The following is a 27,062-nucleotide window of genomic DNA, read 5'->3' as shown; positions in this document are numbered from 1 at the left end:
AGAAGTTGAACATACCTGTGCTGAGTGCTCGGATCGGAGTCGGATGGATACGTCATCGACGGCCCACTCACCTTTGCCGGCGAAAAGGTCTGTCTGGAGCAGGAGCACATGGTGGGGGGAAAGGAAAGGAGATCTCGTGGGAGGGGGGCTTTTGAACTAGTTTTGGAGGCTCCTTCGATTGACTTATGGGGGAAAAGAAAGGAGCTGGTTGACTAAAATGGTGGGTGACTGGCGATCTCGTGGTGAGGGGGGAGGCTGTGTGTGTGTGGCTAGTTAATGCAAGCTGAGGGGTTTTTTGAATGCTGGATGGCATTTTGTTGCACGTGCTGCTGCAAACTTTGCTGTGCAAAGCCAGGCCGGGGAGCCATCTTAAGTTGAGGCTGCATAGGCCTTGTGGTGCATGTGATTCAGATTCTATTCAGTTGAACCTCTGGTTACAAAGTTGGTTGGGCAGTGTTCTCGAAGCTACCAGCATGAGTTTGACCAGACTGCAGGAGGACAGGAAGATTGGAGTGCCTGGAACAGGTGAGGCTGCAGGTCCCTTATTTTGGCTGCTGGTCCCATATTTTCAAATCTGTATGTTGACAGCTATGTGTATTTATATTCCAGCTTTCTCCCAAGCTGAGATTCAAGGCGGCTTCCAACATTTAAAAACATAATTGTAAAGTACAAAGCAATAAAAACAATAGTTGAAATATACCAAAAGAAAAATTAGAACCAGCCCTTAATAGCCCATTAATGCCCTGATGGCAACCCGCTGGTCAGCACCGCCTTCTTTTCCATAATCCTGCCAGAATAGAAAGGTCTCAGCCTGCCAGATATAGGATAACAAAGAAGGAGCCAATCTAACCTCTCTTGGGGGGAAATTCCACAATATAAGAGAAGACACAGAAGAGCCTCCCTCTTGGGTCACCACCAACTGTGCTTCTGATTTGATGGGGACAGGGACTAGATTTAAAGCACAGTTGTGAGTGCGTTCTTAAAGCACTGCATTTTGTCTTAATGTTACTCTCTTTGAAGCTTGGCTGTCACAGATGTGCAACTCTATCCGTATGGACAAACTAACAGCCTTGCAACAAGAACACCCACTGGAAAATACACCACAAACCTTTATGAACATGGTGTCCTTTTACTGTATACACACAAACTATTGAGCCCGACTTCCACCCGCCATCATCCAATGGAGCAGGGTGGAATGGCATTTTCATCTGACTGCTGAACCATATTTTTCTTGTGATGGCTCTATACACCAACTTGCTGTGGTTAATATTGTTTTCTCACTTTCTTTTTCTTTTGTTGGTTTTTTATATCTATTTCGGCTATAACTGAAGAATTAAATATAAATTAGAAAAAAATAGAAAAGTTACACTTGTCAAATTTCACGCTGCTGTGATACAGCCACGTTAAAAGCACAGGAGGCTCTACAGGAAGCTATTGGTTCTAATATTATGAAAGACATCATTTTTAAAATGCATCCCTTCTCCCTGCAATTCTCCCCACCCATAATTACTTCCTAAATGCTATTAGGCTGCTTAATCAGATGCTCCCATTAGGAAGCAGAGACGTGATCCACTTTGCAGTTAGGCCAGAGTGAGCACCTGCAGAAGCTGATGGCCAATAATGGCAAGATAACAGCTGTCAAATTTCCCTTACTGCATTTCCTCCTTATCTAGTTATTTCTTTCTCTTGGCTGCCCCAGCCCACACTTTGTGGCAGAACACAACGCCCTGGGAGGAAGAAACCCAGCCTCCCTTAAAATCTGAGGAAATTGTCTCCTTATCAGCAAGGGAAAAGGTACGCCAAATCTCTAGTCTTGAATCCTGGTAGAATCAGGGTCTGGTTCTGCTAAGGAGAAAAGGAACTTTGTGGCCTCAGCCTCTTTTCCACACCACAAGAGTAAGCCCAGATGCCAGTGTTTTTATAAATGGGGGGTTTTGATCCCATTTGCTGGGGGAAGAGGAGAAAACATTGCTTCTATTTGTGGCCAGGTATCCCTCATCTTACATTTTCATGCTTAACCTTGCTAAGCTTTGGTGAAAACTCATCTAGTCTCCCTGCAAACTAATCAGGATGAATCTACAATATACTGTATTTTGGAAAGTGGTTTGTCTGTTTCTCCATTTGTTTGCTATGCATTCAGGTACCTCTTAGGATATCATTGCCAAACTTGGCCCAAGCATTCCTGAGGTGGGAGCAGTGGTCGTCATTGGCATTTGGATGCAGACACCATTTTGATTCACAATGGCAGACCAAAATGTGAATTTAGCATTCACCCATTTTTTGGCAATAGGTTCATCCGCCTCTTGAGATATTGTCCCAAAACTTGGCAGAAACTTCCAAAGCTTTATTACTGTTTGGACACTGCATCAAGATAGTGGACCAAAACATGACTTCACCCATTTTATAGCTTAAGTTCATCTGCTTCTTGAGATACTGTTATCAAATTTGACATGAGGGCTCACAAGGTGAAGGCAGTAGACTTTGTCACCATTTGGACTCTGGGCACCATTTTGAAACAAGATGTAGACTGAATATGACTTTGGTATGATTTCACCCAATTTTTGGTGTGACATGTCTGAACTCACAAATTACCCTATCCATTCAGAAATCACTTTTCTTTTTGTTTGTTTCAAAAAATCCCTGGGTGGCACAGGGCACTCCCCACCCAAGCAGGCCATCTGGAATCACTGGACGTCTCCAGTTTCCTCCTTCCATATGAAACAACCTTGGAGGGTGGTGTGCTTCTAGAATTCCCAGTACTCTAAGAACTGGGGTCAGCATAACAGCATCTGTCCATTTGTGGACACGCATTTGTGGACACTTGCTGACAAGTTGCTGGAGCCAGTTTAACTCTGTGCAGTGCCAGTAATAAGAGCTGACAACGTGTGAAGTGTCAGAATTTGTGCCAGGCTAAGTGCTGGGCAGGAGGCAGAGGGCCAAGTATCAAAGCCCAGAGGTAAGAGGTAAAGCGCCATTGCCAGGAATATGGAAGGCCAAAATGCTATTTAAGCACAGGGTTGTGGCTAACTAAGAGGAAGAACTCAGTTTTGTATTTCAGAACCAATTAGAGAGAAGAGAGCGGACTAGTGCAAAATAAAGTGGAAATCTTATTTTCATGTGACGTAGAAACTATTGTTCCTGCAATGCATCCCAGAATCCCGTCAGGATTTTTTGCAGCTCCATCACAGATCATGCTGCTAACTTATGTTCAGCCTGTGATCAGCAGCAAGCCTCCTCACATGTGCAAATACCATGCTGGGTATTCCCCCCCCCCCATCTGTTAATCTGGACCCTGCTAGGTCTCAGGAACAGTCACAGCCATCAAATGACAAAGCAGCCATGACAGTCCAAGAAGGATCACAAATCCAGCTGTGTACTACATTTGTGTAGGCTACTTGGAACTTTTTGCTGACTCTCAGTAACAGCCAAGAGAAACATTGGCACCTTTGATAATGAAAACTAAGGATAAACAGAATATCCTACCATCAGATAAATGAGTTACTTAAAAAAAACCATGAAGATCAACAACTTTATGATGGATGTTGAATCCCTAATCCTGGGACTCTGATCTGTTTAATTCTGAATTTTAAATTGTTGTAATCCACCCTGGGAGGTGCTCGTGAAGGGCAGGCACTAAATTATTATTAAATTAATAATAGTAACAACAACAACAACAACGATGATGTATGAATTTAAACTATAATTAGACCACCAAAGAAACATCATCCAATATCTATACAATCATTTTTTTGTATAATTTTTGCATGAAGATATTTTGTTTAGTCATTTACTATGCATTTTCACTGTCATTTTGTCGCTGATTTTTATGTGGTGTATTTAGCTTAACAATAAATTGTCCAGATAAATAAATAATGCCGAAATGTGCATAGACAGCTTTGCTGCTATTTATTTATCTTTACAATTCCCCTCAGCCCAGCTTCTACCTGGGCTACCATTAGTTGTAAGGTCCTTCTTGCATTTTCCTGCTTGCAGCTACCCAAAGGTTTGCACCAACAGCAATTCCACGCAGCCCACCTCTCTCTCTCTCTCTCTCTCTCTCTCTCTCTCTCTCTGCTCAAGGGCAGCCCCAGCAGCCTGGCACATAATAGATGAAGGCGGTCCTTCCTCATCAGTGCAGCAAGCCTGGAAAGTGCATTTTGGGGGAAATCATTGCAGGCTTTCAGTTGTCTGCATCTGGGCTGCAGAGCTGTACTATTTTGGAGCTGCAGCCCTGCGTGAGCTGCAGAAGCAAAGACACCCTTCATGCTTGTGATGGCATGGGGAGTGGGGACAAGGCTTTAAAAACAGGAATGAATTCAACCCAGCTTGCGTTTAACCTACACAATTAATACCTTTCGAAACAATGACAGAAATGAAATGCAGCCATCTTTCAAAATGTGATACAGTTCTCCACGTGGGTAATATGTGCCAAAATGCATTTAAAAACTGACATGAAAATGTGGAGAATTGTGTTTAGGAATTGTGTCTCTTTTTCTGCTTTTTTCAATAAAAACCTAAGAAGACCACCTGGATCAGGCCATTGGCCCATGTGGGCCAGTCAGTTTTCACAGTGTCCAGATCCCCCAGAACCAGGGGGCGGCAAGGTTGACCACGCCTGGGCCAGTTCACTCCAGGGACGATCCCACGCCCGCCATTTCTGGCATCGGCATCTGCGCAGACGCAACATTCAGCACCGTGGAAGTGAGTCCCTGGGGCACACTGTGCTGATTTAGCGCAGCGCGCGGGGACTCGCCAAGCGGGCGGCTCGGTTGGGGGGGCGGCTCGTGGGGGGCGGCCGGTTAAACAACCCCTGTGGGCCACTTGTGGCCCATGGGCCTTAGGCTGTCAACCCCTGCCCAGGACTTTCCCCTTCCGTAGTTTCCAGCGTTTCTGGAAGCATTTCTGCTTCCAAGTGTGGAGGCAGAGCAGAGCCACTGTGGCCATGAGAGAGGCAGCACTTCTGAAATGGGGGAAACGTAATCCTCCACGTGGTCAGAGCCCCTGACGCTTCCAGTAATTGTGTACGTTTTGATCAAGAAACAAGCCGCAATCAAGAGGAGCTGCCTATTTTAGTTCAATTTCTAAAGGAAATAACTTAAAGGGCCGAAACCTGTTTTTAGGCAGGGGAGGGAACAGTATCAGAAAGAATTTCTGCTCCACAGAAGCTGCTAAGTACAAGCCTTGTTGTGCAGTGACCCCTGGAGCCAACAGGCTCTGCGCTGGAAGCTGCTTTTAACGTCCCTGGCCCGCAGTCGATGGCTGCAGAGGGCTCAGGCGTCAAAAGGAATTTAAGCAACCCAGAAATCCAGGCAGGCTTGAAAGAAACCCTTAAAATGTAACAAACCTGCCTTTTGTTTTTATTCTGCAAATGAAAAATGACATCCTCCCTCTCCTCCCTCTGGTGTCCTGGATGGGCAGCTGGTTAATCACATGGGATTAATAAAAACCAAGGATTTCTTAACATGCTCAGCTGTTGACACCAAATCCTCAGAACTTCTGCTTGAATTATTTAGAATGCATGAGGTGTTCATTTATTTCAATGGGTCTCCTCTGAGTAGGACTAGCATTACAACCAGCATTGGATGTAGCACTATGATTCTTTGATGGGGAGAGTAACAGGAAACATATTGTGTGGAGCTGGTGTAGTCCAAGCCAGGCTGGCTACCTCTGCTCTATATACACTGTTCAATGATGCTGTTTTGCTACCAACACCTTTGTGGAACCTGTATTAGCAGTTAAGGTTCAGCAGACAACATAACCAATGTAAAACGTATCAGGAGAGACTGAAGCCACAGAAAGCCAGTGTCAAGGGATCTAAGATGTCCAACATTTCAGGGATTCTCTAGCTGAGATTCCTGCACTGCAGGGGGTTGGACTAGATGACCCTTGGGTCCCTTCCAACTCTGCGATTCTATGATTCTTTGAACACTTACTGAGCATCCACAAAAGCTAAAGAGAGATGGGGCAGCCAGCCAACACCTTCTCAGGTTGGGCTTGAGCTGTTGTAATGCGTTTTCTAAGCAGGAGGAAATGTGTTCTTCATCAGTCCAATCCAGAGAGCAAAGAAGAGGAGGTTATGCTGGTAAATAAAACCCTGATGCAGTCAAGAGCTCAATATGCACCAGAGAATTCAATTTACAGAGCAAGACTATCAGTCTTGGGCCATCAGGATGGCTTGGGCACAGCACACGAAAGCAGGCCCTGACAGCCTGAATTAAGCCAAGCGCTAGCCAGATGTCAGCTTCCTCCAACAGATAATTCAATTCAGTCCTATCAAAATCAGGCCCTCAGGGTCTGGTATTTATGTTTGTCTTTGGAACTCATTTGGAAAACTTCAAGGAAAAGAGGTCTTAAAATGCAGTGCTGCTCAGACCTGTGAATTTACCTTCTGGCTCTGATGCATGAAAAAAGAGCCTTCACATTTTTTTCAAATTATGTGACTTTGATAAAGGCGAATGGGTCCTTCAGAGGCTACAGACTTGATGACTGTTCACTTGTTGAACTGGATTTGTGTATGTGGAGGGGTGGAGAGAAGGGGATTGTGCCTGCTGTCCCATTCCTGATGTGATCAACTCCCGCCCGGGAACCAATGTCCCCACTGTGGAAGGACGTTTGGGTCCAGAATTGGCCTCCACAGTCACTTATGGACTCATTGTTAAAACCGTGTTTATGGAAGACAATCTTACTCGGCTACAAGTGATCGCTAAAAAAGAAGAGTTCTGGACTAGAACTCCCACCAGCCCCAACCAGCATGACCAATGGTCAGGAATGCTGGGAGTTGCAGTCCAAAACATCTGGAATGCACCTGTTCCTGGCTCTTCTTCTTGGGTTCAGAACTCAAACCACCATTGAAGGCTTTGAAAGTTTTATTGATGAAATCAGTACACTGTCCCCACATGGGTCTACAGGTTACAAGCAGGTAAAGCACAGCAGAATGCCAAGATACCTGGCTGGGCCTAGCTAAGACATTGATCTGACTTTTGACGTGTGCTGTGCTCTCCTTTTGCAGCGTGGGGTGGGCATGGCTTATTCCCATGGCCAATGTCCCAACCCTCAGGATGGGGAAGCCAACGGGAACTCCTCCACAGAAGCGGGACATGCATGGTCTACTCACTGGAACATAACAACATCAGAAAAGCCTGCTGGATCAGGCCAATGGCCCATCGCACAGTGGCTATCAAGATGCCCCAATGGGAAACCAGGGAGCAGGATTCCAGCCCAAGAGTCCAACTGCGGATTCTGAGCAGTCATTGTGACCATTCTATCCATGGCCCTCTCCTCCATGGATTTGTCTAATTGTCTTTTAAAGCCATCTTGGTTGGTGGCCATTCCTGCCTCCAGGCAGTTCCATAGTTTAACTCTGCGCTGTGTGAAGAAGGACTTTCTTTTTTCCTGCATCTCCCAACATTCAGCTTCACTGGATGTCCACAAGTTTTTAGGAAGAACAACTTTTCTCTATCCATTTTCTCAATGCCAGACATAATGTTATAATCTTCTATCGTGTCACATCATACTCACCTTTTCTCTAAACTGTCACCCCCATCCTTCTCCTTATTGAAAAATCCTGGGGATCCTTTGGATTTCAGTTTGGTAACTTTAAATATGACCTTTTGAGGAGAGATTCCCACCTTTAAAACTTGCTACCAGCATCTTAAACCAGGGATGGGCAACCTTTTTCAGCCAGGGGGTTGCATTCCCTTTTGGATGGGGCCAGAGGTAAAAGTGAACAAAGCAGTTATTTTTAACAAAATGGGTAGACCACCTGAGGCTAGGTTCTACACTCCTCTGCATTCGCCATCCAGACAAGAAAAGGTATTGTCAGAGATCAATGACACCTCCTAGCTAGGCAAAAACAGTCTCAGAGGGAGTTAAGCAAGGACAGGGAGCAGGGAAGCCAGTCCTAGAAAGCCAAATTCTGTCCCTGGGCCGGAGGTTCCCAATCCCTGTCTAAAGTTGTATTTTAACACCTTTGGCTTGGCTCTGATTTTGTAGGTGCCCCCATGTTTGGCAAGAAATATCAGCTGGGCAATTGGAGAAAGCAACAACCACTCCTTGATAGGAGAACATAAGAAGAACCTGCAGGATCAGGCCCCTGGCCCATCGAGTCCAGCATCCTGTTCTCACAGTAGCCAATCAGATGCTCCAATGGGAATCCCACAAGCAGGATCCATGCACAAGAGCAGCCCCCTCCCTTCCTGTGCTTTCCAGCATCTGGCACTTAGAAGCATTTGCTGCCTCCATCTGTGGAAGCAGAGCAGAGCCATCGCGGCTTCCACCTTCAGTAGCCCTCCTCTGTCCGTTTGTCTACTTCACCTTCAAAGCCGTTTCGGCTGGTGGCTGTCACTGCTCCCTGTGGGACCAACGAGCAGATAGTAGTTTGAAAACCCCTCTTTTCCTGATTGACCATCAGAAGCCTATTTGGGGAACGGCAGAGGAAAGTTCCTGTCATTTCATATTAGTTGACATCAGGACAGCGTGGGCACCCAGAAGAAATGCCGTGTGTTGTGTGGCCTTGAAAGAGGCAGCAAAAGCCCTTCAGATTGTTTAGACTTGAAAACAGCCTTGCATCCTCATGGTTTTAGAGTGTTTGGTGGATTTCAAACTAAACAACCACCAGACTAGACAATGTTCTCGTCATTTGCTGTGCCCTGCTGCTCCCACCTGACTCAGGTGAACCACCTGCCCCTATTTACCAGGGACAACCACCGTTTCCTGCTGCCTGTCCTGGGGAAATGACAGTCCCTATTTTAGTTTTGAGGAGATGTCACATTATTTTTTTTGTCAGTGTGAGTTTTTATTCATTTATTTATTTCTTAAAATTCATATGCCACTTGATTGTAAAGAAAAAAATCCAAAGTGGTTTACAAAAAGAATAAAACAATAAAAATATTCAAAAAATTAAAACCAGCAATAAACTTATAACATATCTCCATTCTAGATATCTGGGTAGGCTTATATAAGCAAAAATATTTTTAGCAGACACCGAAAAGAGTTCAAGTGATCCCTGGATTTTAGGACTTTATCTGGGCCTATGGACCTAGACTAGAGAGAGAGGGAGAAGACCCTCTTGGTACAAGTCTGTTTATCCCGCAAACAGCTGCTGAGTTGGGTTAAGTTCTAATATTAGCCATCTCTAGCCTTGGGCAAGAAGGGGCCCCATTAGCCATCTGCTAGGCTCATCCTCTGCTCAAGTCCGTAAACCTCTTCCATTAAGTTAGTATTTACATTAAAAGCCATGTGGGCCTGGATAGGAGGTCCCTGTGCACGTAGAAGAGTAGTTAGTAATCTGATAATTATTATTTGCATATTATTTGCATGCTATCTATAGAAATGCATAGTAAGGATTTAATCTGCCACCTAAAAGGTAGATCTGCATCTGGAAACGCTGATCAAGCGATATTCCTGCGTTGTGTCAAGAATACAGTGACCACAAGCCTGTCTGTAATTATTTTGGGATGCAAGTGCACACATAGAGACCTGCTGGCTTATCTCAGCTGATTAGATGAAAAGCACTAAATTGTTTAAGTGACTAGAACATGATTAAATCAGGAAACCAAGCCATAGAAGGGGACTGTTAAGCTCTGTTTGTGCTGATTTTATACATTTCCACCAACTGGAGGGGACTGACTGGTGGGACATTGTTGTACAACAGTATAAAATGTGTCTTGTATTTCTAACAGGCACTCAGGCTGGATCTACATGGATCTAAAAAAACGCTAAGAAAAAACGGTTACAGTATATAGCTCTCAATGCAAATTTCCATTGACTGCTGTACAGCACCCCCTGGTGTCATATTTTTATAACACATTTTTAACATTATAATTGACCTGTGTAGCTCAGTCTTTGCAAAGAGATCCCACTGAGTCATCTTGATATTGCAACATCAAAATAAACAGCTTTTTCAATTCCTTCCTTCCTTCCTTCCTTCCTTCCTTCCTTCCTTCCTTCCTTCCTTTTGCCTTCTCATTAATGGCTAAAAGGAGTGAGGGTACAGTGGCGGAGAGTTCCACCAGTTACACAAGCAAGGTACCTGCCTAATGTTCAGAGGCAGGGAGTTCCAAAATGTAGGAGCTGCTACATGAGAAGATTGCAGAATGGGTGTTATGTGGCACCCGTAATAGTGCCAGTTCTGCAGATTTAAGTGTTTGAGTAGGTGCATATGAGGAAAGGCAATCTTTCAGGTAAACTGGCCCCAAGTTGTTAAGGGCTTTCTATAGCAATACAATGCGCTCTATGTGGGGCTACCTTTGAAGGTAACTCAGAAACTACAACTGATCCAGAATGTGGCAGCCAGACTGGCGACTGGGAGTGGCCACCGGGACCATATAACACCGGTCCTGAAAGTCCTACATTGGCTCCCAGTACGTTTCCAAGCACAATTCAAAGTGTTGGTGCTGACCTTGAAAGCCCTAAACGGCCTCGGCCCAGGATACCTGAAGAAGCGTCTCCACCCCCATCGTTCAGCCCGGACACTGAGGTCCAGCGCTGAGGGCCTTCTGGTGGTTCCCTCACTGCGAGAAGCCAAGTTACAGGGAACCAGGCAGAGGGCCTTCTCGGTAGTGGCACCCACCCTGTGGAACGCCCTCCCATCAGATGTAAAGGAGATAAACTGAGGCATCTGATCAAGCCCTGTATGTTAAAAATGAGCTTAAAGATATATTTGCAAATGTTTGTATGTTTCATGCCAGGCAGAAACCAGCTGGCTAAGTACTTTGGCAGTTGTTTATCTTCCTGCTCTCCTGAACAAGGGCCCCCCTGATTTATAACAGTAGCAGGAGACAAGTTTCTCAAAGTTGTAAACGGGAATTACAGGCTGGGAGCAAATGTTACACTGACCCTACATATTACAGAATACAATCAAGCTGCAAAAACACTAATTAAGAATTGGTAAATAGTAAGATTTATTGTTTAACAGAAAATAATACCATGTGCCTCCCATCAGACTCTAGCCATATTTTCCTAAGGTTTAAGGTATACTGAGAGAGTTAAAGGGCAATAAATTTTGGGAAGAGCTAATGGGGAAAGCAGCTGGCTGGGAAAGGGGGGTGTAAACTGAAGAGGCTTCTTTTGAAGCTGTTTTTACTGAGTTCCTTTTTTACTTTGCAAAGGCCTTTTCTTCTAAAAAGCTCTCTATGTTATGTATGAGATTTGTTGGCTTAATGTAATTATGCAAAGGATTTAGAAAGTAAGAAATGTTAGATTCTTATGTTAGATTCTTATTTCATTGATGGCGTGTGAGAATGTGAACCCAAGATCTCTGTTTAGATAGAATTTAATACCATGAGCCATTTGTTTTAGCCATTTGTTTTGGAATGCAGGGGCAACAGGGGCAAAAGGTGATCTGGTAATTAAGGTGCCTTGTCGAGGCAAATGTAAGATATATGGCTACTTGTCTGCCATTTATGGATAGAAGGAAATATAGCTCTTTGTCTCCCATAAAAGGTAATAGGAAATGGGTGTATCTTTTATGATTGGTTCTAGCAGACAGCCAATAGGAATTTCAACCAGGCTGATTGGACAGAGACAGCCAAAGGAGGAGCAAGGGAGCTGGGCTGAGGAAATATAAGTGCTGGCCATCAGGGCTGGAGGGAGGCAGAGCTTTGGTAACCATATACTACTGTGTCTCTCATTTATTTGTCTGACAAATAAATTATTATTTTAATTTCTCTATTGCTGCGTTGAATATTTCATTCCAGCTAAGCGTTAACCGCAAGCAGGGTGCTACAAAATAACTACCTGACTTTTAGAAGACATCTGAAGGCAACCCTGTTTAGTGAAGTTTTTAATGTGTGATGTTTTATTGTGGTTTTAATATTTTGTTGGGAGCTGCCGAGAGTGGCTGGGGAAACCCAGCCAGATGGGCAGGGTATAAATGATAATAATAATTAACAACAACAACAACAACAACAACAACAACAACAACAACAACAGCAATTGTAATAGTAACACCTTGAAATTGGCCCGGTAGCAAATTGGCAGGCACAGGCATTACATGCTGCCAAGGCCTCCCTCCTGTCAGCAATCCTGCAGCTTCTGGCTGAAGTAAAAGCCCCACCTACAGTGCATTGCAGCAATCCAGTCTCAAAGTCTCCAGTGCATGGACTACTATGGCCAGGCCTTCCCATTGGCTGGCCAGTGTTCTCCTCGAAAGGAAATGTGTCCTGCTGTTGCCCCTGGAGCTTCTCGCGGCTCCATCTTCCTGCTCCCCAAACACTTCCTCTTTACATCACTGGCTCCTTATCCTTGTCACTTGCTGAGCCTCATAATAAACTCTGCCTGTTCCATTGTGACATTTCCACATGCTGAGCAGTTTCTGGCTGCTGTGGAGCAGTCAGCGCTTGGCCGCTGTTGGGCTGGATCCCTCTAAGTTGTAAAAATGTGCAGGGTGGATATTTCTCACTCTGTTGTTGGCAGTGCCCCAACTCAGTCCTGGCACGCTCAGCTGCCTCTCTTTGCTTGCATTTTCAATTTTCTTTCCATGAAAGTGTCATCTATCACTGGCAACCTTTCCACTGGCCATTAATTTTTACCAACTGCCAGATTGACGGGACTCCAGCTCCTGCTTCTTGGTTCCTTACTTAAAGGGGTGGGCAGAATTGCAAATAGCTCCTGGTATTAGTGATGTTGAATGAAAAAGAAGGTGGTAAAGAGAGGGGAAGGGAGGGAGGAGGAAACAAATTCAATAGTGCAGAGTGCATGGGGCTTAGACATTGGCCTTCCCTGAATTGTTTTGCATTGCATTTGACTAGGGCCTCTCATACCACTCAAGCGTCCCAGTTTTCCAGGAACAGCCCCAGAATTACGAAAGCAAGCCATGGGATGTCGAGGGGGCCTGACACACGCCTTAAAACTCCCCCCCCATGGTGCTCCTGTTTGGACTTGACATACTGCATAGGCCAGTGGGACTTGCTGCCAGGCAGGCCAGGGGTTAAGGGGGGGGGCACAGAAGGAAATAACCTGAATTACGGATTCGGAGTTTTGCTGCATTGCTGCTGGCTGCTTGCTTTCTCCAAATGCCATTTCCATGTTCATTCAAACAATACTTTGGCCCACTTGTGCTTTTTCAATATAGTTATCTCTCTTTTCCCCTCCAGCATTGTTTATAATTTATATATCTGTGGTGCATGGGATTTCAAGCAGCTTGCAGACTATTTCTTGGAACTCATTGAGATATAGTTTGCCTTGCAAATAGAAAGGCAGGCTAAACAAATCTGAAATTTAATTGCTTTCAGAGCTGTCAGCTAGACTGATTTTGCAGTGAATTATCAAGAGCAATAAATTGCATTTTGTGGGCCAGGTTAGCTGTATACGCTGCTATTTTCATTTCTTAACCCATTAGTTGGCTTGATTCTACCTAGAACAGTCTTCCTGGGCAGAATACTCTTACTTGTCATGCAAGATTACCAATAAAGACTGCCAACATTTTTTTGTTTGCTTGCTTGTTTCCAGATCAGGTCGCCAGGTTAGTCTGTTACAGCAAAAGTAACCAAGCATTTTGTGGCTTGGGGGGGACGTGGGAGAGGGCCTCCTCAGTGGTGGCTGCTCCCAGACAACTTTGGAACTCCCTCCCTAGAGAAGCCAGACTGGCTCCCTCCTTGCTATTCTTCTGCCGGCAAGTGGAAACCTTTCTCTTCCAACATGCCTTTGGGAACTGGCTGTTTTTGAGGAAAGGGATGGTGCTGTGATGTTTTATTGTTATTGTCTGTGTTTAAGGGATTTTTAAATATGATTTCAATTCTATGAATGTTTAATTACATTTTAATGATTATTCTTTCTATGTTTTTAGCTTGCTCTGTTGACTCCTGGACTGGGGGAAAAGCAGGACAACAACAACAACTAGGGCTGCCTGAAAGCCATGCTATCTTGAAGACAAACTAGGAGCAGAGGGCTGAGGGATGTTGCCCTAGTAATAGTCCAGGCTAAACGGAAAGCATTGTTAGTTGTCTTAGTAAGGCGGGGTGCATGGGGCGTTAGGGGAGGGTTTGTACCTCTGGTGGGGGACATGTCATGCACCTTCTGGGGTAGTTTGTCCACCTCTGCACTCATCTCTCACCTGTGGCTCCTGGAAGCTGTCAGTATTGTTTGAATTAACATGGAACACTTACTTTTAGGGTTAATGGATACACAACTGGAAAAGGACTCCAACTCTGAAAGGTGAATGTCCGCAGCTCAGTGGGAGGTGCCTGTTTTGCCCTCAGCAGGCTCCAGGTTCGATTCCTGGCCTCTCCAAATGAGGATGGCAAAGACTAATGTCTGAAAGCATTGAATGAGAGCCAGCCTGACAGATAGTGCTGAGCTCAGTGAAGCAAGAGTCTGATTCTCTATAAGGCTGCCTGTGCTCCAGGGTCTGCAGCTACATCTGCTTCCAACCTACTGCAAAAAGCACTCATTCCCCACAGCCCCAGTGCAGGTATCACACACACACCCCTCCTTGGGAGCATGCTCCAGGTTGTATTTTCCACCATATGCCACTTTTGCTGAAGGTGTGAGTAAGCCATTTGGCAAGAGCACAACAGTCCATGGGAGACGCTGACCACTTTCTCTCCTGGCTCACAGGGATAAACATTTCAGTAATTAAAAGTGGGCTCTGCAACAAAATGTTGCAGTGTGTTTTTCCATTTTCTCTCCCCCCCCCCCGCCTTCTTCTGTCACCACTGAGCATTTATGGTCCTCATGGGCCTGCTTTTGTGAGTCTGCCTCCCCTGAAGCTTTCTTTTCTAAAGATTTTCTGTTCTTCAGCAAAGTCCTGGGGGCTCCCCCAAGTCCACTGATGTTTTCCTATTGTACATATAGGCATTTATAGTTGGAGAACTGAACATATGGCCAGGGTTGGGAATCTTTTTCAACCAAAGGGCCACATTCCTTCATGGGCAGCCTTCTCGGGGCCAGTGCCAGATGCAAAAGTGGGCAGAACAATAGATCTGAGTCTTTCCTTTGTGCAATAGCTTGCATTCTTGCCACGCAAAAGTCACCCCCCCCCTGCATCTCCTTCCAGGCAAGAAGAGCCCAAGGACACAATGAGGCATCAGGCATAAGCCTGCATTTTATTAATGTTTGATCAGGACTTGTATATTAAAGAGGGCTTAATTTTCAAACGTTTCATGCCAGGCAGAGAAAACCTTGGCCATTCTCCTAAGACAAGGGGCCCCTTTTGATTGATAGCAGAAAACAATTCTCAAAGTCGTAAAAGCTGAAAATACAGACTAAGAGCAGGACATTGACCCTACATGTTACAGAAGATAACAAAGGCAGAGATAAATATAATTAGGAATGGGCAAATAGTAAAATGATACCATGGGCCTCTCTTAAAACCTTGAGCTGTATTTTCTAAGGCCAGAGGCAAATGGGAGAAAAAACATCTAGCTGGCAGAAAGAGAGGCTTTTTGGGAAGTCTTTTTAAAGCATCTAGCTAGGAAGTCTTTTTAAAGCTGTTTCTTCCTTAAACAGATAATGGGAAAAGCAGCTTGCTGAAGGGGGGGGGATGTAAACTGAAGAGCCTTCTTCTGAAACTGTTTTAAACTGAGTTCTTCTTTTTTTCTCTTTCTCTCTCTACTTTAAAAAGGCCTTATTCCTTTTAAAAGGTTACCTATGATAATGTATGAAATATATTAGCTTAAATATATTGGCTTAAATGTAACTATGCAAAGGATTTAGAAAGTAACAAATTTAGATGTTAGATTCTTATTTCATAGAATCATAGAGTCCTAGAGTTGGAATAGACTACAGGGGCCATTGAGCCCAGCCTCTTGCCAGACAAGAAGACGCCATCAAATGCTGTCCTGATATATGGCTGTCAGACATTTGTTTAGAAACCTTCAAATGAAGGATATCTTTCAATGTTGATGTGAAACTCAAGATCCTTGACATATGTTTAAGATAAAAATTTAAGATTAACCATTTGTTTTAGAAGGCAATAGGGCAGGGAGGGCAAGAGGTGAGCTGGTAATTAAGATTCCTTGTTGAGACACATGTAAGATATATTACTACTTATTTGTCATTTATAGATGTAACAATATATAGCTGTTTGTGTTCCATATAAGGACAGGAGGATGTGGGTGTATCTTTTAGGATTGGATATAGCAATCAGCCAATAGGAAATTCAACCAGGCTGATTGGACAGAGGCAGCCACAGGAGGAGCAAAGGGGGCTGGATTAAGGGAATATAAGGGCTGGCCATAATGGCAGGAGCCAGGCCAGAGCTTGGTAACCATATACCACTGTGCCTCTCATTTATTTGTCTGACAAATAAATAATTATTTTAATTTCTCTATTGCTGCGTTGAATATTTCATTCCAGCTAAGCGTTAACCACAAGCAGGGTGCTACATTTTATGGTGCTCCTGTGACTCGGATAAGTGGTCTGCTGGAACGCAGCCCCTTCGCTCTACTGAGCAGGGTACAAGAGAGAGGATCTTTAAACTGCTTACCCAAGCGCGCACTGGTAAATTTTTCCAGGGGGAACGCAGAAGTCTCGTCTGTCTGATACCCTGCTCACTGGCGGCGACGGACCGGGGGGAAACGGAACCAACCAGGGGTAAGTGCACAAAGGGATTTTTGGCCCTCCAATTAACTGGGAGGAAGAGAAGTCTTGATCAAACTTCTGCGTCTCAGTAAGTGGGAACTGAGTACGCTAGGTGGTTGGATACATCAGATGGTGATCTGGTGGGGGAAAAGGGAAGAATGGGAGGTAGTGTGTGGTGAAGTATCTAACGCATTGTATGTGTGAGAAAGTACAGAGCAATCTGTAGCTGACCTGAGTGTGGAGTGGGTAGTACTTCGGTTCCCAGTGAGGCGACTCCATCTGGGCAAGGAAACCCACGAAGCGTGTGTGTGAGTGACTGAGTGGATACTTCACAGGGCCATACAATGGGAGTTGGGGGTTCAAAAGGGGAAAATACACCTCTTGAATGTATGTTAAATAATTTTAAGAAAGCCTTCTCAGGGGCGTATGGAGTCAAAATGACGCCAGAGCGCCTGAGAACGTTATGTGAATTAGAGTGGCCGAAGCAAAATACTGAATGGCCATCTCAAGGAACCTTTGATATAAATTTAGTAAGCAAACTTTGGTCTAACATCGCCAAAGAAATTGGAGGGTGCCCAGAACAATTTTCATATATAGATTCCTGGCTGAGCACATTAAATAAAAATCCTCCATGGATAAGGGAATGCAAAGTCCAACGATGCAAATTATTGGCTGTAAAAGCCGAAGCTAGGAAAGGAATCTTGCCAAATAAACTCAAACCCATTTTTGAGGGACCAGAGGAAGAGCTGCTTCCACCTCCACCCTATGCTCCACATCGAAGGGAGCCTAATCCAAACCCTCCACCAGTTGTAACCCCAAGGCAAGAAAGTGGAATGAATAATGGGGCTGGAGTCACAGAACTTGATTCCTTGATAGATTATGATAAATATCTTCAGGAGGCATTGGAGGCCTATAATAAAGCCCAAGCAGAAGTGGTTATTCCATCTGTGAGTCCCAGTAGAACTCCATCTACAGTCTCTTTTAGTGAAACAACTGATTGCCTACCCCAAACCCCTGTACATCCAAGTCCTAGAGAATTATTACAGAAGTTACAGGGAGACCTTAATCGGTCAGCAAGCAATACAGCCAGGCGTATAAAGCTGCTAAAAGAACGCCTTGGGACAAATACCATCCCCTATGATTTGAGGCCCCTAGAGCAAGGCGAAGAGAAAGATCACGTAGTAGCCCCTCTCAGAAGAGTATTTGATGCACTTGAGGAGCCTGTGCTGGTTAACGGGCAACTCGGACCACGGCCACCTCGAACTTCGACCCTGCAATATATTCCATTCACGACTACAGATCTGATGAATTGGAAAACACACACCCCATCTTTTGCAGAAAAACCTCAGGCTATGATGGACTTGGTGACTTCAATAATAAATACTCATAGTCCTACTTGGACAGATTGCCGCCAGCTCCTGAATACTCTGTTCACCACTGAGGAAAGGAGAGACATAATTGAAAAGGCACAGATATATTTGCGTGAGCAGGCCAGAGTGGGAAATATTTATAATATTGACCGTCATCTCCAAGACAACTTTCCCTTGGAAGATCCTAATTGGGATCCAAACAATGTAATTCACCTGGCCAGACTTACCACCTACCGCCAGACGCTTGTGCAAGGTATCCGCAGGGCATGCCAGAAGCCCACTAATATGTCTAAAGTCTCAGAAGTAGAACAGAAACCAAATGAGAGTCCAGGAGACTTTTTAGAGAGGCTGCAAGAAGCCTATCGTATATGGACTCCTTTTGACCCTGAAGCCCCTGAAAACAGCAGAATGATTACTGCTACATTTGTGGCCCAGTGCGCTTCTGACATTCGTAAGAAAATTCAGAAATCAGAAGGATGGGAAGGGATGCTGATGAGCCAAATTATGGCCATTGCACGCCGAGTTTATCGGAATAGGGATGAGGCTGAGAAACAAGAGAAGAAGAAGTGGCAGAAGGAAAAGATGGTAATGCTAGCCACAGCAGTGAAGCAAGACTACCGCCCCTTAAATGGAGGAAGAGGGCGGGGAAGGAATCCACCACTGGGAAGGAATCAATGTGCGAATTGCAAGAAGGAGGGTCATTGGAAGCGGGAGTGTCCTGAACCCCTGAGGTTGGAAGAAGTACGCCCAGGCCCAGGCCCAGGCCCAGGCTCCGGCCCAAGAAACCAGGGACGGGGACGGGGAATGATCCGAGATGGAAGATATCAGAGACCTGGACAAGGACGGAGTAGGGACAATGTCATTGGACTGGCAGAGGAGGATTTTACCCAAGACTAGGAAAGACCGGACTCCATAAAGTTAGGCTTCCAGGAGCCCACGGTCACGATCCAATTAGGAAGCCATTTAATAGACTTTATGATTGATACTGGGGCTGAATACTCAGTACTCCCAGAACTATTGCAGAAAAAGGCATCCAAAAGTGTAGTCATTAAAAGTGCCACTGGTCAGTCAGCTAAGAGGTCTTTCCTCCAACCTTTGGAATGCCAGATTGGGGGACATCGTTTAACCCATCAGTTTTTGTATATACCTGAGTGTCCAATACCTCTCTTAGGTAGAGATATGCTGTCCAAATTGCAGGCCCAAATCACCTTCACTCCTCGAGGTCCAGAAATGAAACTGCCATCAAAGGCAGCAGGAATAATTTCCCTCTCAGTACCTAAGGAACAATCATGGCGCCTAATGTCAGCCCTGCAAGTCCAACCCACATTGGATACAGAGTTAAACAAGCTCCTCCGAACTCTACAGGTGCCACCAGGAGTATGGGCCGAAAATAGCCCACCAGGAATGGCCAAGAATATAGCTCCAATTGTAGTAACCTTAAAACCTATGGCTACCCCTGTATCTGTAAAGCAATATCCTTTACCCCGGCGAGCAGCAGAGGGCATCCAGAAACATTTGGACCGCCTATTAAAATATGGTCTGCTTAAGCCCTGCCAATCAGAATGGAACACACCCCTTTTGCCTGTTCGAAAACCTGGAACAGATGAATACAGGCCAGTGCAGGACTTGAGGCTCGTAAACCAGGCTATCGAGACCTTGCACCCAAATGTACCAAACCCATACACCCTGCTGAGTTTGATCCCACCAGAAGCAACATTTTTTACTGTATTGGACTTGAAAGATGCATTCTTCTGTTGCCGGCTGGCACCACAGAGCCAACCTATATTTGCCTTCCAGTGGGAAGACCCTTTAACAGGAACAAAAGACCAGCTAACCTGGACGAGATTGCCCCAGGGATTCAAAAATTCCCCAACTTTATTTGGCACTGCCTTGGCGAAGGATCTAACAAGTTACCCCTCAATACCTGGAGAAAAGGTGGTTCTGCAATATGTAGATGACCTTATACTAGCAGCAAAGGATTTTGATACCTGTAAAGAAGGTACAGAGGAACTGCTCCACTTGCTCTGGGAAGCTGGCTACCGAGTTTCCCAGAAAAAGGCACAGTTATGTTTAGAAAAGGTCAAATATTTGGGCTTTGACATCTCACACCAACAACGAGCATTGAGGCCAGAGAGGAAAGAAGCTATTTGCCTTATCAAGGAACCTACCACAAGGAAACAACTCAGAGGATTCCTGGGAACAGCAGGGTTTTGTAGACTATGGATACCTGATTTCAGCAGTCTGGCCAAACCCTTACATGAAAGCACTCGAGGTGCAGAAAAGGACCCATTCGTATGGGGACCTGAGCAGCAACAAGCCTTTTTACTTATCAAACAACGACTTATGGAGGCCCCAGCCCTTGGACTGCCTAATTCGGAAAAACCCTTTCAGCTGTATGTACATGAACAGAATGGGATTGCAGCGGCAGTCCTGACCCAGAGATTAGGAAGTTGGAACCGTCCAGTAGCTTATTTGTCAAAACAATTGGACTCAGTAGCAAAAGGATGGCCTCCATGCCTAAGGGCAGTAGCGGCCACTGCCAGCCTTGTCAAAGAAGCTGATAAATTTACCTTCGGCCAGACGATGTATGTGAATGTACCTCATGCTGTTCTGACACTCATGGAATATAAGGGTAGTTATTGGCTAACGAACCCAAGGATGGCTAGGTACCAAGGCCTATTGTGTGAAAATCCCAGGATTCATCTACGAGTAGTGAATATGCTCAATCCAGCGACTTTGCTGCCCCTACCAGAGGTAGATGATGAAGAATCACATGATTGTCTCCAAATAATGGATGAAGTTTATTCCAGTAGACCCGATCTGAAAGATGAACCATTGAAAAATCCAGATGTTGTATATTATACTGATGGTAGCAGTTACCTGCATGAAGGTGCCAGACGAGCAGGATATGCTGTGGTCACCAATGAGGAAGTTGTGGAAGCTGAAGCTTTGCCTGCTGGCACCTCGGCACAAAAAGCTGAACTTATAGGTTTAACTAGAGCTCTGCAATTGGCAGCCGGATGTAAGGCAAACATCTATACTGATTCTAAATATGCCTTCTTAACCCTGCATGCACATGGTGCTCTATGGAAAGAAAGAGGTCTAATAGGAGCCCACGGGAAAGCCTTGAAATATGGACCTGAAGTAGAAACCCTGTTAGAAGCAGTATGGGCTCCAGAACAGATTGCTGTAATGCACTGCAAAGGTCATGGACGAGGAAGGGATCCAATAACCAGAGGAAATCATGCTGCTGACAAAGCAGCTCGAGAGGCAGCCCAAAAGCCTGTGGGAGGATTTATAGCAGCCCTCATACCAGAGGTAGTTCCAGAAGAAGTTAAACCTCACTATACCCCAGAAGAGAGGAAGTGGGCTGAACAGGAAGGAGCAGTTGTGAAGGACGGTTGGATGATCCTGCCAGACGATAGGATTTATGTACCTCATCATCTAGCAGGCACAATTGTAAGAAATTATCATGAATCTACTCACCTTGGCGGTACTGCAACCAGAGAGAGTCTCAGTCGGAAGTTGTATATTATTAACCTATCACAATTAGCAACTTGCATTTCACAGAAATGTGTTCTTTGTGCTAAAAACAATCCCAGGCAGGGACCGGTACAACCTCCTGGAATCCAACATGTGGGATATGTCCCCATGGAAAGCCTAATTGTGGACTTCACAGAGCTGGTCCCTTCTAAGGGATTCAAGTATCTCCTTGTGTTTGTAGATACTCTTACCGGATGGGTTGAAGCTTTTCCCACCCGAACTGAAAAGGCACGAGAGGTAACTAAGAGACTCCTCACTGAATTGATCCCGAGGTTTGGATTACCTAGATGCATTGGAAGTGACAATGGGCCAGCGTTCATTGATCAAGTAGTACAAGAAGTATGTCGAGTCCTACAAGTGAAATGGAGACTGCATGCAGCCTATAGGCCTCAGAGTTCAGGGAAAACTGAAAGAATGAATCGGACTCTGAAAACCCAATTGGCAAAATTAACCCAGGAAACGGGATTGGGATGGGTAGATGTGTTACCCATAACACTGTTTCGTGTTCGGTGTGCACCCACAAAAAGACTTAAGTTGTCACCTTTTGAGCTCCTGTATGGGAGACCGCCCTCCTTTGTTCAGGATATTTCAGCTGATCTTAAACAAATAGGAGACCATGTGACACAGGGACAAGTGCAATCTCTCTCCCGTGTTTTTGTTTCTCTTAACAGGTGGGCCCTCGAGCGCACGCCGTGCAGCATTGCCGAGCCGATTCATCAGTTCCAGGCTGGCGATAGCGTATGGGTGAAAGAGTGGAAACGTGATCCACTTGCACCTAAGTGGCGTGGACCTTACACCGTCTTGCTCTCTACTCCAACAGCGGTGAAGGTAGCTGAGGTGACCCCCTGGATTCATCACTCCCGTTTGAAGAAGTCCGAAGGCAGTTGGACGTGCAAAGGTGACCCCTCTAATCCTCTTAAACTGACTCTCTCCAAAAACCCCTGTATCTAGCCCTACCGGGAACGGGCTAGGTCACGGGCAACATTAGACGACCGGCCTGCTGCAGCCACAACCTGGAAGCTGGCTGACCTGCGCACGCCTGAAGCTTGAGGAGCATCTGAACCAGCGATTGTGAAAGGAAAGATTCTCTTATACAATTGATTGACTGCCCCACAATTGATTGACTGCCCCCCCCTTGTGGAACAATTATCAGAGATATTACTCATTGGGGATCCTCGGGATATATGTTTTGGTCTTGGTGGTTCCCCATTTCTGTCACTGGGGGAATTATATTGGGACTAATATTTATTTGCTATCACTATAAGGTAATCTTTTGTGGAAGGAATGCATATGCTAGACATCAACATGATTCTATTATTAATCCTGATCCCTTGGGAAGGGGAAGGGTCCTTGAATCTGGCCAAATTGACTAAATATGGATTCCACCATGACCACAATATGTGGGTAGGTTTAGCTGAAATGGTAGCCAATGTTGCAAATAGGACCAATTGCCTTGTTTGCTCTCTCGGGCCAGATGATTCAGAGGGAGGTATGCCCTTATTACCGATACCATTAGATGCCATTGGTATGGTAAGCGAAATACCACACCAAACAGAAATACAGAATTTCCCCGGATGGAACTCAACTAAACCATTACGAGTTATACCTGTACAAGGGGAATTCTGTGTACATAGATCATCAGATGCAGCTGATTCTACCATGATAGGCTCTTCTCATTGTCACTATACTTGGGATAATATTAAGAATACCTGGGCACACGATACTACCTATCGAACTCGGGATGCCTTGCCCTGTGCACCTCCTTTTATTCATGCATGGAAAGTGGTATGGAACATAACTGTGACAGAAAAAGGCAATCTAACATACTGCACTGTGAACTCTCTACCTCTTTTGCTATTTCGCCTTCTGTACTCCACGTACCAAAGACCTCAGACACGATGGTTGTGGTGGATATGTGGAGAATGGGCATACAAGAAACTCCCCTCCAAATGGAGTGGGACTTGTTTCCTGGGATGGGTATTGCCACCAATGTGGATTATGCCCACTAATTTGCCCAAGCGTACACGAAGAAACGCTGATATTTCTCATATAGCAGGAGGAAGTACCCAAAGTTGGAGCGGTACTGATGATTGGCCACCAGAGCGCATTATAGCCTATTATGATCCTGCCTCCTGGAATCCTGGTGAGCTCATACAAGGGGCACGGGATCCTATTTATAATCTAAACAGAATAATTCGATTGCAAGCAGTAGTGGAACTTGTAACCAATGCAACGGCCAAGAGTTTGAGACTTATTGCACAACAGTTGGATGAAAGTAGAGCCGCCATTTTGCAGCTGAAAATGGGAATGGATTATGTACTTGCCAAGCAGGGAGGCCTATGTGGAGTCTTGAACTTGACAGGGAATGCCTGTTGCTTTAACATTTCAGATAATGGTGAGGCAATCCGTGTGTTGGCCACAAAGATGGAGAATATAGCACATGTCCCAGTACAAACATGGGAAGGATGGGATATGGGATGGCTCACCAATTGGTTACCTAATGTCACAGGACTCAAAGGGATACTATTGTCTTGCTTGTTTTTCTTGACAGTAGTGGTAATGGTTTTATGTATGATGCCATGTATCATTTCATGTTTTAGAAGTACAATTAGCAAGATGGTTTCAAATGAAACTCTACCTCATATCATGGCCCTATACAGAGCTTTACCTCAGGAACATGATGAAGGTCAAGCTATCAAGGACACTTGGGATGAAGGTCCTTGAGCTTGAAAGGGGGGAATGAGGCATCAGGCATAAGCCTGCATTTTATTAATGTTTGATCAGGACTTGTATATTAAAGAGGGCTTAATTTTCAAACGTTTCATGCCAGGCAGAGAAAACCTTGGCCATTCTCCTAAGACAAGGGGCCCCTTTTGATTGATAGCAGAAAACAATTCTCAAAGTCGTAAAAGCTGAAAATACAGACTAAGAGCAGGACATTGACCCTACATGTTACAGAAGATAACAAAGGCAGAGATAAATATAATTAGGAATGGGCAAATAGTAAAATGATACCATGGGCCTCTCTTAAAACCTTGAGCTGTATTTTCTAAGGCCAGAGGCAAATGGGAGAAAAAACATCTAGCTGGCAGAAAGAGAGGCTTTTTGGGAAGTCTTTTTAAAGCATCTAGCTAGGAAGTCTTTTTAAAGCTGTTTCTTCCTTAAACAGATAATGGGAAAAGCAGCTTGCTGAAGGGGGGGGGATGTAAACTGAAGAGCCTTCTTCTGAAACTGTTTTAAACTGAGTTCTTCTTTTTTTCTCTTTCTCTCTCTACTTTAAAAAGGCCTTATTCCTTTTAAAAGGTTACCTATGATAATGTATGAAATATATTAGCTTAAATATATTGGCTTAAATGTAACTATGCAAAGGATTTAGAAAGTAACAAATTTAGATGTTAGATTCTTATTTCATAGAATCATAGAGTCCTAGAGTTGGAATAGACTACAGGGGCCATTGAGCCCAGCCTCTTGCCAGACAAGAAGACGCCATCAAATGCTGTCCTGATATATGGCTGTCAGACATTTGTTTAGAAACCTTCAAATGAAGGATATCTTTCAATGTTGATGTGAAACTCAAGATCCTTGACATATGTTTAAGATAAAAATTTAAGATTAACCATTTGTTTTAGAAGGCAATAGGGCAGGGAGGGCAAGAGGTGAGCTGGTAATTAAGATTCCTTGTTGAGACACATGTAAGATATATTACTACTTATTTGTCATTTATAGATGTAACAATATATAGCTGTTTGTGTTCCATATAAGGACAGGAGGATGTGGGTGTATCTTTTAGGATTGGATATAGCAATCAGCCAATAGGAAATTCAACCAGGCTGATTGGACAGAGGCAGCCACAGGAGGAGCAAAGGGGGCTGGATTAAGGGAATATAAGGGCTGGCCATAATGGCAGGAGCCAGGCCAGAGCTTGGTAACCATATACCACTGTGCCTCTCATTTATTTGTCTGACAAATAAATAATTATTTTAATTTCTCTATTGCTGCGTTGAATATTTCATTCCAGCTAAGCGTTAACCACAAGCAGGGTGCTACAACATTGCATCCAGGCAAAGCGCTCAAGGAGGCTCTAGCCTTTGGTGGGGGGAGATGCTGCCTGGGGAGGGTCGAAAGGGCCAAAAGGAGACCTGAGGGCTGCATTTGACCCCGATGTTCTCCACATGCCAGGTGGTATGAGCATCGCTGCTGGCAGCCCTTTCCTCTAAAAGAGGGCCAGTCAATGCTGAAGAAGGGAGAGGGGCGTTTATGGGTTCCTGGGCCCTCGCAGGCTCTGATCTGTTTGGCTTCAGCAAGGTGAATGGACCATGTGTCTCCACACCATGCCCTGGTACAAGAATGCAGAATATAAGGAAGTGGCGAAAACCTTATGCTAATCTTTGTTCCCCCACCCCCTTCTAGGTTATTCACCACCCACCATCTTGTAATATGCCACCCCCCCCCTCGTTCCTTGTTTAAATCCAGGGATTGGTAACTCATGGCCTGCAAGATGTTGCTGGACTTCGTCATCTTTGACCATTGGCCATCATGGCTGATGGGAGCTGGAGTCCAACAGCATCTGGAGGTCCACAGGTGTCTCCAAAGCTTCCGTTCTCTCTGCAGTAAAGAATCATAGAGTTGGAAGGTACACCTAGTCCAACCCCCTGCAGTGCAGGAATCATAGCTGAAGAATCCTTCCTGGCAGAGGAAGGAGCGCTTACCACCTTCTGAGGGTTTCTGTTTCCATGTCAAACAGCTCTGACCATAAGAAAATTCTTCCTAATGTTTAGCCAGAATCTCCTTCCTTGTCTTTTGAATCCATTGGTTTGGGTCCCACCCTCTGAAGCAACAGAAGACAAGCTGGCTCCGTCTTCCATGTGACAGCCCTTCAGGTATTTGGAGACAGCTATCATGTCTTCTCTTTTCTCTTTCAGCCTTGCATATACTGTTGTAACAAATTTCATGCTAAATGATCACCGGCAGATCCTAACAGATTATCCTTTGAGTTGTTTTTGTGTCTTCATTTTTACATGCAGAATTTTCATGGACATTCAGGGTACAGTCTGATTATTTATATTCATTCTAATTTTGCAAGATAAGCAACCTAACTAGAGCCATTTTGTCTTCTGGATTTGGCAGTCAGCCTGGCGATTAAAATTACATGGCTCCAGGTTTGTCATCACCATATCATTATCACTGCTCCATTGCATAATCAGTTGTATGGTGGAGCCTGGTCACGATCCAGTGCTAAGTTCTGCACACCTTCCTGTGCAATGACTAGATGACCATTCCCATCAGCGCCTGAAGACTCATTGAGCTCGTTCAACAGGGGCCAGAGCAACACTGCGGATGTCCATCTGCGCATGTGTCCACTGCATGAGTGCAAGTTGGCTTTGTGCCTGGATCTCCCTTGGCTGGATTGCGTCTGTAAGTCTGAGTCTGGTCTATGCATTTAGTGCATAGAGTGTTTTTGTGCCTATAAAGTATTTAAGAATGCATGATTGCTTCTAGTTTCAGGGAGAGGGGGTGTCTAGCAGAACAAGGGACTGTTCTTATGCAGCTGAGTAGGTGCCCCCAAAGCAGCAGCAGCGCCATGGATAGTTCTGTCATGGGCTGGCCAAGTCAGGATTACAATGACTC

The 27,062-nt window shown here is 44.9% G+C and overlaps 1 long non-coding RNA gene across 1 annotated transcript; it reads left to right on the top strand.

Annotated features, from left to right (window-relative positions):
• On the top strand, positions 1–27,062 carry LOC308594960. Its single transcript, XR_014011706.1, has 3 exons — positions 1–87; positions 14,112–14,154; positions 26,357–27,062. It is a non-coding gene; the product is annotated as an uncharacterized lncRNA (long non-coding RNA).

This window comes from Podarcis bocagei (assembly GCF_964188305.1).
Source record: "Podarcis bocagei genome assembly, chromosome: 9".
Lineage (NCBI taxonomy): Eukaryota > Metazoa > Chordata > Lepidosauria > Squamata > Lacertidae > Podarcis > Podarcis bocagei.
The sequence above is the reverse complement of the archived record's forward strand: the minus strand, read 5'-3'. Positions and strand labels throughout refer to the sequence as shown.